The sequence below is a fragment of the Trachypithecus francoisi genome, unplaced genomic scaffold, assembly GCF_009764315.1.
Source record: "Trachypithecus francoisi isolate TF-2019V2 unplaced genomic scaffold, Tfra_2.0 Lachesis_group11, whole genome shotgun sequence".
Taxonomy (NCBI): domain Eukaryota; kingdom Metazoa; phylum Chordata; class Mammalia; order Primates; family Cercopithecidae; genus Trachypithecus; species Trachypithecus francoisi.
In genome coordinates, this window is record NW_022681456.1 from 59,148,006 (window position 1) to 59,162,613 (window position 14,608).

General features: G+C 35.3%; 1 pseudogene; it reads left to right on the forward strand.

Annotated features, from left to right (window-relative positions):
* The first annotated feature begins 2,116 nt into the window (after positions 1–2,116).
* LOC117091022 lies at positions 2,117–2,721 on the forward strand (annotated as a pseudogene).
* The last annotated feature ends 11,887 nt before the right edge of the window (positions 2,722–14,608 follow it).

The following is a 14,608-nucleotide window of genomic DNA, read 5'->3' on the forward strand; positions in this document are numbered from 1 at the left end:
AAATACTATATCAGGTAGCCTGAATCCAACTAGAAAAAGCCAAAAGAAAAAGAGTGCATTAACATTGTCATCCAGCTCAGTCACCTTGGGTAACTATGAGACTAATAGAATGTATATAATCTCCTCTCCCTGTAGAGAGCTGATCGCCGTATGAAATCCTATGTCATCTTCCCAGGTATGTTCTCAAGGACATTAAGCTGTCCATGCTGGAAAAATACTAACTAGAAATATGTGCTAGTAATGTTTTAGCCTAGCAAATTTTTACATGCATTTTACATAAATTGTTAGTAGCATATGTAAAGATAAGAAGTGTAAATGTAAGTAGAACTAAAAATATAGTCAATCAAGAGTGAAACCAAATGTTGCTGACTCAAACCCTTACGTTCCTCTAACTTACTAGTTGTGATTTCCTACACAAATAAAGTCTGATTGGATAGCTTCTTCCAAATTGCCTCAATTTGACCAATTTCTCAAAGAAGTACAAAGTGGAACTTGAATATTCTGTGTGGGCATTTTTAAAAATTTATTTCGCATACAAACACACATACACACGTACTTCCTATGTTTAAAATCTGAAATGAGAAAAAGATTCCTTTGTGGTCACTTTTGGGTTTGACTTTCTCAATATACTAGGAAACTAGAAAAACCTCATCTAGTTTCCTCAACTGTAAACCAGGGTTAGTATTCATAGCATTGTACCAAAGACAGTCATGCACTGAGTAGTGATATTTTGGTCAATGACAGAATGAATACACTACAGTGATCCCATACTATTATAATGGAGCTAGAAATTTTCTGTCACTTGGTGATGTTGTAGCTGTCTTAAGCTCATAGGGCACTGTACTACTCACGTGCTTGTGGTGATACTGGTGTAAACCTACTACACTATCAGTTGTATATAAAAGTATAGCACACACAATTGTGTACAGTATTCAATGCTTGATAATGATAATAAATGACTATGTTACTGGTTTATGTATTTACTATATTACACATCTAGCATTATTTTAGAGTATACTCCTTTTACTTATTAAAAAAATAGTTAACTATAAAATAGCCTCAGACAAGTCTTTCAGGAGGTATTCCAGAAGAAGGCAGTGTTATCATGGGAGATGACAGCTCCCTGTGTGTTACTGATCCTGAAGACCTTCAAAAGGGACAAGATGTAGAGGTGCAAAACAGTGATACTGATGATCCTGACCCTGTGTAAATTCGGGCAGTTGGATGTGTTTGTGTGTTAGATTTTACAGAAATGTTTTAAAACAAAAAATAAAACTTCAATATAGAAAAAAGCTTATAGAATAAGGATATAAAACCATGTTTAGGTTTTAAGCTAAGTGTTACTACAAAAGAACAAATTAAAAAGAAAGTTTCTACAGAAAAATATTATAGCAAGCTAAGGTTAATTTATTATTAACGGAAAAAGTTAAAACAAATTTAATGTAGCCTAAGTGTGCAGTGTTTATAAGGTCTACAGTAGTGTACAACAATGTTCTAGGCCTTCATATTCGCTCATCACTCACTCACTGACTCACGGAGAGCAACTTCCTGTCCTTCAAGTTCCATTCATGATAAGTGCCCTATATAGGTGTGCCAATTTTTATCTCTTATAATCTATTTTCATTCCACTTTTTCTGTATTTAGATATGTTTAAATACATAAATACTTACCATTGTGTTACAGTTGTCTACAGTATTCAGTACACTAACATGCTGTATAGGCTTGCAGCCAAGGAGCAATGGGCTATACCCAATAGCCTAGGTGTGTGGTAGTCTATACTATGTAGGTTTGTTTTGGGTAAATACTGTATGATGTTTGCCAAAGACAGAATTGCCTACTGACGCATTTCTTACAAAGTACCCCTATCATCAAACCGGGCATGACTGTATGTACAAAGCCCAAAAAACAGTGACTTGTACACAGATATGCTATATAAAAGGTTATTGTCATTATTGCCATCATCATTATCAGTAGGTTTATACTTCCTTCTTCCGTATGATGTCTCCACAGCGTTTGAAGAAAATGAGATGGAGAGCCGCATCCGCCCTCGCCCCCGCCGCCGCCCCCACCCCCGCCCTGGGAGCCGCTGGGACCCTCGCGTCCAGACCCCAGCACCATGTGGTCGGAGACCTTCGAGAAGCGCCACACCTTCCAACGAAGGGTAGATGTCCGACTTATTCGAGTGCAGCATCCAACCAAAATCCCGGTGATAATAGAATGATACAAGGGTGAAAAACAGCTTCCTGTCCTGAATAAAACGAGGTTCCTTGTACCTGACCACGTCAACGTCAGTAAGCTCATCAAGATAATTAGAAAGCGCTTACAGCTCAGTGCTACTCAAGCCTTCTTCCTGTCAGCGAAGGGGGACACAGCATGGTGAGCGCCTCCACACCAATCTCAGAGGTGTATGAGAGTGAGAAGGATGAAGGTGGATTCCTGTACATGGTCTATGCTTCCCAGGAGACATTTGGATGAAATTATCGGTGTAAAACTAGGAAAATGCATCTATTGTAGAATTTTTTCAACTCTTACTAAGGAAGAAAAAGGGATGTTACCAACTGAAATCGATCAGTTCATCTAATCAGAGATCTTCAAACAGTAGTGTTCCCACCTAGGAGTGTTAGGAAATTGCGTTTGTACTTCAAGCAGAAAAACTAAGCTCTAAGTGAGCACGTTCAGCTTTGGAAACTGTATTATTTAATGTAAGTTAGTTGTTTTCAAATTTTAAAAGTTTAAAAATAAAACTTTGCATGAAAGAAAGAAAGAGACAGAGAGAGAAAGAAAATGAAAGAAAAAAGAAAAGAAAAGAAAAAAAAGAAAAAGAGATGTACTGTCTTCCTCCGCCTTGGTGATTAGGGAAGCACATGCTAATGTGGAGGTGAGGCACTGAGCACTACAGAGGGAAAACTTCCCTAGAGAATCTCCTGGACCTGCTGTGCACTGCACACATGAAAATCAACTTTTAAATGTTACTGAGATTTGGAAGTTATTATTACTACATAACTTAGAATTTCTGACTAATAAATGAGTTTATTAGCAATGCAATGTAGCTTCTTAGGAAGTGACTACAGTCTTTACCAGTTTCAAGCTATGTGTCCCTAGGAACTCTGTATTGCTCTAATTTTTTATCTATTAAAAAGAAAGTGAGACTATTATTATTGTAAAGGATTAATATGACAGTAACGTAAACTTTACAGAAATGTAATATGATATGATGCTTCACATGTAGGAACCCCTTATCAGTTATTACTATTTTTAATATCAAATTTGTTATTTTTAGATGAACTAAATACAACACAGGGCCCTTTGGTAACCAGCACATATAGTGGAGAATTCAGTTAAAACATTTTGGAAATACAATCTTATCTGTATCTTGTGGGATTTGGTAGGGTTTTAAATTGGAATAATTTCTATGGATAAAATTTGACAATAAATATGTAAAACACATATACAATTCTTTCTACAATGTCTATGTACATACACAGATATTCATTGAAACATTATTTGTAACGGCATAGGAAAACCAAGTAAGCCTAAATAGCTATCAACAGGGAATTGGTCTACTAAATAATGATAAATTCACATACTAAAACACTATCAGCCATTTTAAAGATGAGGTTATTAATACATAACAATATGGAAGAATCTCAAAAGATATATTGTTGAGTAAGAAAGGTAAGGTGTGGAACAAGGTATAATATAGTGCTATTTATACGAGCAAAAGATATATGTGCACAGAAGATCTTTGAGGCTGGAGGATGCACAAGTGACTGATAACACTATTGCTGTGGAAAGAAGTTGTGTTTTGAGAAAATTAATCAAATGAAGGATGTATTTATTATTGTACTTCATAAGGCAGGGTTTTTTGTCATTTTTACCATGCAAACATATCACCTATAAACAAAATAGACAAAAGGAAAGATGATCCATCAGACATACTTTGTCATTATACAGTTCTGTTTTTAAAGAGTTATTTACAGGTAAGTGAATTGAGTGACATTGACACAAGGTTTTTGATACACTTGATGGCGATTTTGATATAAAATCACAATTAAAAGACAATTTAGAAGAATTATTTTTCAAGTTTAAGACTAAATATTAAAATCATTATAATAAAAAAATTGTAACTTTAACTCATTCTACAAATTTTTTATTCTATACATAAATTTATTGGATTTGAATAATGATTTCTAAGGGGACTTTAAGGAATGGTTAGTCTTATTTCCACATTTAATTACACATGGTCAAATTTTAAACAATAGGGTTCTAAAGTTATTATTATTATTTTAGAGTTCTTTTTAATGTATTTCAGTTCTCTAGCAACAACAAAAACAACAAACTTCCTAAATATTTAAACTTCTCTTATATGTCTAATAGATCAAACTTAAATTACTAATTAAACTTTTAGTTTGGTTTCAACTTTAAGTTTATAGTCGAGATCAATTACTCAATTACCTATTTTTAAACTGTCATTAAAAGACTATCACTTTAATAAACTATCTTAAACAATATTTTTACAAGAATACTATATATTGCATTGAAGTAGAATTAAGAGCAAATTATATATTTTACATCTTCAGAAAGGCTAAGTAACTTCACTGAATTCATATAACTAGATAAAGCAAAATTTGATTCAGGTTTGTCTCATTCTAATATCTATAACATTTACACTATGCTACTTGCCTTTTCTGATAATACCAGAAGCCGACAAAAAAGAATTGTATTAACTCATATATTGATTTGTTCAAGGAATAGGAGTATCTTCAAGTGCAATTGGACAGTGGGGCTCAAAAGGTATCTTCAGCATCCAGTTTTACCCACATTCTTTTGCATCTCTGTTTCCATTGTGTTGGCTTCATTTTTAGCTGCAGAAACAAGCCTTACATCCACCTATCATTTAATAGAATGCTGGTGTTTAATTTTTCTGACTTTTTCCAGCAAGGACTACATCACTTTCTCTTGCTCTATTTTGGCATTATACACATCTCTGAAATATAGCCAGTGAGATAAACTAAATGGATTCACATAGGTAAATCAAGGGTAACCTTTGGAATGAGAGGGTTCTATTTTACCAAATCCTTTGTGTTGAGAGTGCCAGTGTGTTTGTCTGTAATAGAAATGTTAGGTTTTAGGAGGTACAAGTAGGGGGACAACTGAAATTGAAAAAGGAGATTCTGAAGTGGATTCTGCCCTACATCCACCATATTTGTCATTTGAAAACTTGTCAGAGTTCTAGAATCACCTATTCATGTTAAAATGTTTGCTTTAAGTTTAATAAACCAACACCTTCAGTGTGATCTGATTAGCTGTGGGTGGGCGATGTGAGCAAGTGGCCTATACCGGGACAACCCAAGTTTTCCAGAGTAAATGACGATTGGCAGAGATCCGGTTTGAAGACTTTTATAAAAGAGAACTGGACTGTATGAAAGATGCAACAAAATTTAGTCACGTGACATTTGGCTGTGGAGAAGTCTCTCGGCAGATAGTCAAACCCCAGTTAAGCAGCTAGGTATTGAATCAAAGCTAGGAGATTGTGGTACTAAGAATATTAAGTAGGCATGGCCAGTGTTGAAGGAATTGGACCTCATGGCATACAGTTAAGACAGAGACCAAGAGCGAAGTTCTAGGAACCAGAGCTCTATGAGGCAGTGACCAAGATTTGGCTGGACACCAAGGCAGACTTCACAGCTAGATTGGTAACAGCAGATTTTATAAAAATGAGAAGTTGCGTTCTAACTTAAGATTCTCCTACCTAAGGTAAGTAATAGTTATAGTAAAAGTGGCTCTAAGCAAGTCGCTTCAGATTTGAAGAGACAGCTCCGGAGAAGTAGAACCTGAAAGTTTCCAATCGAGGTGCCATGTATCCTCAGAACCAATTTCTTGGCCCCTTCACTTAGAACATTGTTTTCCTTTCTTTTCCCAAAACACTGCCAATACTTATATTTTTATGTCTTCATAATTTTAATAATCGACTGAATGTACATTTTTGTGTTCATGTGTTCTTGTGCAATTTACACTTTTAAAGATCAGCATAAGCAACAATAAACCAGCTAAATAACATTGATGCTAAATAACTAATTTTCAGAATTTCAGAAATGTTAATGCATAAGTACAAGAATACCTGTAGTTGTACACAAATTAGACAGTACACAAATTTTGTACAGAAATTAGATTAGTACACAAATTTGTGTATTAAGTTGTACATAAATTAGTTTAAAAATTAATTTCATTTAAAGTTTAATTCACTGTTGAAGATAACAAAGCTGATCCTATTCTTAAAAAAAAAAAAAAATCTGGCCAAAATTGCAGATACAGCTTGGAGCATCTTATAGTTGCAGAAGGTAAGAAAGTTATTTTTTAAGAAAAAACCTACAAGGATGCAGAGGGGATATGTCAGAGGGACATAGGACTCAATTGAAAGAGCTCCCAATGGCCCAAGCTGAAACAATTTAGATAGCAAAGTAAACAAAGTATTACAAGATTATAAACCAAAGCATAAAATAATTATCCATGAATCCATTGATATAAAACACTGAATAAGCAAGTAACTAGGGGAGAATAGACAAATCTGTGAATCTGAAGAATTATAATAATTTATGTAGATACTATGCTCTCAAGCAGATGTAGCATAACTTCCCATTTTTTAAGTGTTGGTGTACATAATGACTTCCATCTAAACAGCACAGTATGGGAAGGGGGAGAAGAGTAATTTGATAGCAGAGAAACTGACAAACACTTCCTCAGCCAGGTGATTATGGTGTTTCTCCCAAGAACAAGTGACATCAAACTAATGAGAAAAGCAATTAATTGTGACAAATACACCACACTAGTATGTTAATAAAAGGGGAAACTGTTAATAGGTGTGATGGTACGTAGAAACTCTCTGTATTATCCTTGCAATTTTTTTTTTTTGTAAATCTAAAACTATTCTAAACTAAAAAGTTTATTTTTTTCAAAAATAAATGAAAGCAACTTTTGACAGAAAACCGCTAATAAAAAAAAAAAAAAAAAAAAAAAAAAGCTCTGCCAAAAGATGTTAACTCACCAAACCAAATTCCTTGTTGGACCTAACTTTAAATTTAGCTCTTATTTTATTATTCAGTATTTAAATGATATAAGTTGACTCTTATAACAACCAACTTTCAAAAAAATTAGTTACTCTGGCACATAAAAATGACCTTGCCTTTATGAAAAAATATTTAAAGAGAAAAAAATGCAATAGACACTGTCAAAATTTCTCTAAATCAATTAATTAAATTGAAAAATAGAGAAACTTAAAGACTAACCCATTTTTTCAAAAACTGGAGAAAAGTGATTTTATGTTAGAGTACTGCAAATGCCTGCAAGTTTTTGACTAGATTTCTTTCATATTTACACGTCTGTGAATTGCAGTACTTTCTTCCTCTTATGTACTAGCTCATTCTTCTAAGCAGTCCTAAAGACAATCTTGACAAAATTAAGGACTGCATGAACCTTAATTAATGTATGCCTACTTTAAATGTTCTCATACCTTACTCATTTCTAGAACATTATTGTGCCAATGATGTTTCATGTGTTAATTTTATAATTTTTGAAATAAATCATATTTTTAGAACAATTTTATATTTACAGACATATTTCTAATTTAGTACATATATCTTGCCGCTAGTTTCCCCTACCATTAACATTGTACATTATTATGATACATTTTTTACAATTAGTGAACTAATATTGATACATTATTAGTAACTACAGTCCATACATTATTTAGATTTTCTTAGGTTTAACCTAATGGTTTTTTCTTTACCGGGATTCCATCCAAGGTCCATTACATTTACCTTGGATATCACCATGTTTTCTTTGGCTCATCATTTTTTTCTTTATTAAATTAACAGTTTTTAAAAACAGCTTTACTGAGGTATAATTTATATATTAAAACCTGCACATATATAATGTTTAAAATTTGATGAGTTAGGACTTACATATATATTGTGAAACCACTACCACAATCAAGGCAATAAGCATATGTATTACCTCCAAAAATTTCCTCCTGCTCCTTGTTTTGTTTTGTCTATGCATGTGTGTTTGGTAAGAGAACTCAACATGAGTTCTACCTTCTTAAATAATTATTAAAGTGCACAATATAGAACAGTACTCTAATTATAGGCACTATACTGTACAGCACATCTCTAGAACTTATTCACTTGCATAACTAAAACTTTATTGAAAAACAACTCCCCATTTCCACCCAGCCTCTGGAAACTACCATTCTATGTTCTACTTCTGAGTTTGAATATTTCATTTTAGATTTCTTTTGCTTTGTTCTGTTCACTTTTTTGATAGGAGAGGACAAGGTAAAAACAAAAATTGGGTTTGTACTCCAAAGACTTTTCCCAAAGATTGGTGATTCATTTCCATTTCACATTATCATAGATGAACACTTATCCTGACTTTCATGATGGTTTGAATTCAAGGTAATGTTTTTAACATGTGTTTTTCTGAAATCCAGTGTATTCACTGGATTCACGAAAGAACACAGGGTGTTCTTTGTGTTCTTGTTCTTATATGAAAGGAATTGGCACTTCAGCTTCAGAACAAATTTTAAAATGACAAATTCAATTTGTCTGTGATTTGGATCTAGGTTAATTACTAAGGCACCATTCAACAGTAATGGCTTCAAACATCTAAATACCCTGTGAAACTACAATTAATTAAGGTTCTGCTGATTCTAAAAGCTACGCAATGAATAAGGAACGAGGGAAGAATTATAAACCTGGATGTTAAGTTCAGAGCAAAATGTCCATAATCTTGTCACTTTTGCAGTATCTGTAAATAGAGGGAGGGGATAGGAATTATGTGAATAACATTAAATAAAAAGTACATAAAAACTTGGAAGTTATTTTTCATTAAATTTGCCATGTATTCCAGTTCAATGAAATGCCTGTGAGGAAAATAACTACGTGAGGCCGAAGACTAGTTCCATTGTCGCTATTCAGAATTTTTGAGAGTGAAAGGATGAATATTGGTCAACATTCCTGGTTTAAACTTACGTCTTTTAAAACATGATTTTGTAACTTAAACCTCTATGTTATACCTTAAAAATTCAACATGAGTTCTACCTTCTTAATTATTAAATTGTATAATTGCATAATATAGTACAATATTATATGTGCTCTGCTGTGCAGCAGTACATACAGGATTTGTGCTTAATATTATCAAAGGACAAATTAAAATTATAGAAAGTCAAAAATGTCATAACACATCTAAATAGACATTTGTTTGTAGTTTTTTTAATACAAAACCTTTTTCCCATACAACATAAAAATTCCCTTTTTGTGGGCACAGTCGTGATGGTAATGAGAAGCTGGTTGGTACCCAGAACTTATACAAATTCTACAAGTGGGAAACTTATTCTTTCCAGTTGCATTAACTCTTACTTTTTCTTTAAGTAAAAATTTTATTTTTATTTAGCTTTTCTCTACCAATTTCTATGGTATTTTTGTAGCTTCTTTCCATGTATCTGGAGTGGTAATAGTATCAAGTTTCTATTCATATTTTTCATGCACCATCCTTTGACCAAAAGTTTCCTTCATCACAGAAGCAACAGCAGCTTGAAAACAATAACCGAGTTTAGCCATTTTTGATGACTTATACAAATGGAATCATGTCCTTCAGTCACTGGCTTGTTTCACTTAGCATAGAGTCCCCCAGACTCATTCATGTTGTTGCATATGGCAGGATTTCTTTCTTTTTTAATACTGAATAATTTTCCATTTTATGTGTATATATGTACATACACACATATTCACACAATACACATATACATAAAGAAAATATGATACATGGCCGGGCGCGGTGGCTCAAGCCTGTAATCCCAGCACTTTGGGAGGCAGAGACGGGTGGATCACGAGGTCAGGAGATCGAGACCATCCTGGCTAACACGGTGAAACCCAGTCTCTACTGAAAATACAAAAAACTAGCCGGGCGAGGTGGCGGGCGCCTGTAGTCCCAGCTACTCAGGAGGCTGAGGCAGGAGAATGGCGTGAACCCGGGAGGCGGAGCTTGCAGTGAGCTGAGATCCGGCCACTGCACTCCAGCCCGGGTGACAGAGCGAGACTCCGTCTCAAAAAAAAAAAAAAAGAAAGAAAATATGATACATATATGTATTTTCTTTATTCATCTGTCAATGTGCAGTTAGGTTGTTTCTATATTTGACTATTGTACATAATGCTGCAATGTAGATCGAGGTGCAGATCTCTTGAGGTCCTGGTTTCAATTCTTTTTGATATATACTCAGAACTGGGATTGCTGGATCATATGGTACTTCTATTTTTAATTTTTTTGCGGAATCTCCATATTATTTTCATAGTGACTGTACCATATTACATTCCCACAACAGCATACAAGGGTTTCAATTTCTCCATATTCTCATCAACAGTTACCTTTTTTTTTTTGGTAATAGCCATACTAATAGGTGTGAGGTGATGTTGTAATTTTGATTTTCATTTCTCTGATAACAAGAGATATTGAATATGTTTCATATACCTGTTGGCCATTTTGCAGATGATGTGATTTTTTTAAATTTTTAAATTTATTTCTATAGTTTTTTTAATGTTTAAGTTCAGGGGTACAAGTGTAGGTTCATTACATAGGTAAACTTGTGCCATAGGGGTTTGTTATACAGATTGCTTCATCACCCAGGTATGAAGCCTAGTACCCTTTAGTTGTTTTTCCTGATCCTCTCCCTCCACCCTCCAAAAGGCTCCAGTGTATGTCGTTCCACCCTATGTGTACATGAGTTCTCATCATTTAGCTCCTGCTTATATGTGAGAACATGCTGTATTTTATGTGTAGAAAATCTTAAAGCCTCAACAAACGAACTGTTAGAACTAATGAATGAATTCAGTAAACTGCAGTACAAAATCAACATACAAAAAACAGTTGTATTTTTTACACTGACAGCAAACTATTTGACAAGGACATTAATAAAACAATCCCATTTTCAATAGCATCGAAGAGAATAAAATACTTAGGGATAAACTTAATCTAAGAGGTAAAAGGCTAGTACACTGAAAGCAATAAAACATTGATGAAAAAAATTAAAGAAGTCATAAATAAACAAAAACATTCTGCATCCATGAATTGGAGACTTAATATTATTAAACTGTTCATTCTACCCAAAGTGATTGATATGGTTTGGCTGTGTCCCCACCCAAATCTCAACTTCAATTGTATCTCCCAGATCTCCCATGTGCTGTGGGAAGGACTCAGGGGGGAGGTAATTTAGTCATGGGAGGCACTCTTTCCCCTCCTATCTCATGACAGTGACTAAGTCTCATGAGATCTGATGGGTTTATCAGGGGTTTGTGCTTTCACTTCTTCCCCATTTTCTCTTGCCATTGCCATGTAAGAAGTGCCTTTCACCTCCTGCCATGAGACTGAGGCCTTCGCAGTCACGTGGAACTGTAAGTCCAATTAAACCTCTTTTCTCTTTCTCTTCCCAGTCTCGGGTATGTCTTTATTAGCAGCATGAAAGCAGACTAATACAGTAAATGTGTACCAGTAGAGTAGGGTGATGCTGAAAAGATACCCAAAAATATGGAAGCAACTTTGGAACTGGGTAACAGGCAGAGGTTGGAACAGTTGGAGGGCTCAGAAGAAGACAGGAAAATATGGGAAAGTTTGGAACTTCCTAAAGACTTGTTAAATGGCTTTAACAAAAGTGCTGATAGTGATATGAACAATAAGGTCCAGGTTGAGGTTGTCTCAGATGGAGATGAGAAACTTGCTGGGAACTAGAGCAAAGATTACTCTTGATATGTTTTAGCAAAGAGACTGGCACATTTTGCCCCTGCCCCAGAAAACTGTAATACTTTGAACTTGAGATAAATGATTTAAGGTATCCAGCGGAAGCAATTTCTAAGCAGCAAAGCATTCAAAAAGTGACTTGGATGCTATTAAAAGCATTCCATTTTAAAAGAGAAATAGCACAAAAGTTCAGAAAACTTGCAGACTGATGATGCAGTAGAAAAGAAAAACTCAAGCTGGCTGCAGAAATTTGCATAAGTAGCAAAGAGTCTAATGTTAATCCCCATGTAAGCGACCTTCATAGCAGCCCCTCCCATCAGAGGCCCAGGAGGAAAAAGTGCTTTCTTAGGCTGGGCCTGGGGACTTTGTGCAGCCTAGGGACTTGATGCCCTGTGTCCCAGCAGCTCCAGCCATGGCTGAAAAGGGCCAATGTAGAGCTCAGGCTGTGACTTCAGAGAGTGGAAGCCCTAAGCCTTGGCAACTTCCACATGGTGTTGAGCCTGTGAGTGCACAGAAGTCAAGAATTGAGGTTTGGGACCTCCATCTACATTTCAGAAGATGTATGGAAACACCAGCTTGCCCAGGCAAAACTTTGCTGGAGGGGCAGGGCCCTCATGGAGAGCCTTTGCTAGGGCAGTGCAGAAGGGAAATATGGGATCAGAGCCCCCACATAGAGTCCCTACTGGGGCATCATCTAGTAGAGCTGTGAGAAGAGGCCCACCATCCTCCAGACCCTAGAATGGTGGATCCACTGACAGCTTGCACCGTGTGCTGGAAAAGCCACAGACACTCAACACCAGCAGGTGAAAGCAACCAGGAGGGAGGCTGTACCCTGCAAAGCCACAGGGATAGAGTTCCAAGACCATGGGGACTAATCTCTTGTATCAGCATGACCTGGATGTGAGACCTGAAGTCAAAAGAGATCATTTTGGAGCTTTAAAAATTTGACTGTCTCACTGGATTTCAGATTTGCATGGGCCCTGTAACCCCTTTGTTTTGGCCAATTTCTCCCATTTGGAATGGCTGTATTTACCCAATACTTGTACCCCCATTGTATCTAGGAAGTAACTAGCTTGCTTTTGAATTTACATGCTCATAGGTGGAGAAGACTTGCCTTGTCTCAGATGACACTTTGGACTGCAGATTTTTGGGTTAATGCTGAAATGAGTTAAGACTTCAGGGGACTGTTGGGAAGGAATGATTGGTTTTGAAATGTGAGGACATGAAATCTGGAGGGGCCAGGGGCAGAATGACATGGTTTGACTGTGTCCCCACTCAAATCTCAACTTGAATTGTATCTCCCAGAAATCCCACGTGTTGTGGAAGGGACTCAGGGGAAGGTAATTGAGCTAGTCTTTCTTGTGCTACTCTCCTGATAGTGAATAAGTCTCACGAGATCTGATGGGTTTATCAGGGGTTTCTTCTTTTGCTTCTTCTTCGTTTTCTCTTGCTGCCACCATGTAAGAAGTGACTTTCACCTTCTACCATGAATCTGAGGCCTCTCCAGCCATGCAGAACTGTAAGTCCAATTAAACCTCTTTTCTCTTTTTCTTCCCAGCATCAAGTATGTCTGTATCAGCAGCATGAAAACAGACTAATAAAGTGAGCTACAGAGTTAATACTGTACCCATCAAAATCTCAATGACATATTTTTTTACAAAAATATAAAAAAGATCTTAAAGTTCCCATAGAACTACAAAAGTCCCTAAATAGCCAAAACAATTTTGAGATTAAAAAAAAAAAGAACAAAACTGGAGGCATCACATTTACCAATTTCAAAAATATATTACAAAGCTACAGTAATTAAAACAGTATGATTTTAGCATAAAGACAGACATAAAGGCCTACAGAGCAGAATAGAATAGAGAGCCCAGAAATAAACTCATACATATGTGTGTGGTCAACTGGTCTTCAACAAAGTTGCCTAGAATACATAATGGGAAAAGATTCTTTCTTCAATAAATAGTGTTGAGAAAACCTGATATCCACAGGTAAATAAATAAATTGGACTCTTATTTTATACCATATATAAAAAGTAACTCCAAATGGATTAAATATTAATGCTTAAATGTAAGACTAGAAACTAGAAAACTCCTAGAGGAAAACATAGAGGAAAAGTTTCACAACATTGGTCTAGTCAATAATTTTCTAATTATGACACCAAAAACACAGACAATAAAAGAAAAAAATAGGTAATTGTGACTACATCAAACTAAAAACCTTCTGCAGAGCAAAGAAAAATAATCAACAGACTGAAAAGGTAACCTATACAATGTAAGAAAAGAATTGTAAAACAAGTATCTGATAAGAGTTTAATTTTTTAAATAAAGAAATCCTATAACTCAACAGCAGAAAAAAAAAAACACGTTTAAAAATGGGCAAAAATTTGAATAAACATTCTTTCAAAGGACACAAACAAATGACCAACAGGTATATGAAAAGGTGCTTGACAGTTTTAAGTAGTCCTAATCAGACATTTTGTAGAGTGTCTCTCAATTGGGATTAGACTTACTTTGTTTGTTTGTTTGTTTTCATTAATTATCTGGTGTTATCTGTTCTTAGGAAGAAGACCACAGAAGCAAATTGCCACTTTTATCACATCATACCAAGGGTAAATATTATCAGTATGAATTTTTTCTTTGTTGATTGTATCCTTGGTCACCTTCCTGAGGTGGTATTTCTCCAGTTTCTTCATAGTAAAGTTCTTCTTTTTCTTATTTCCACACTGTATTCTTTAGATGGAAGTCACCATGTGCAGCTCACACTTGAAGGGTGAAGTTTATGCTCCACCTCCTTGAGGGTGGTTACCAACCTGTTGGTT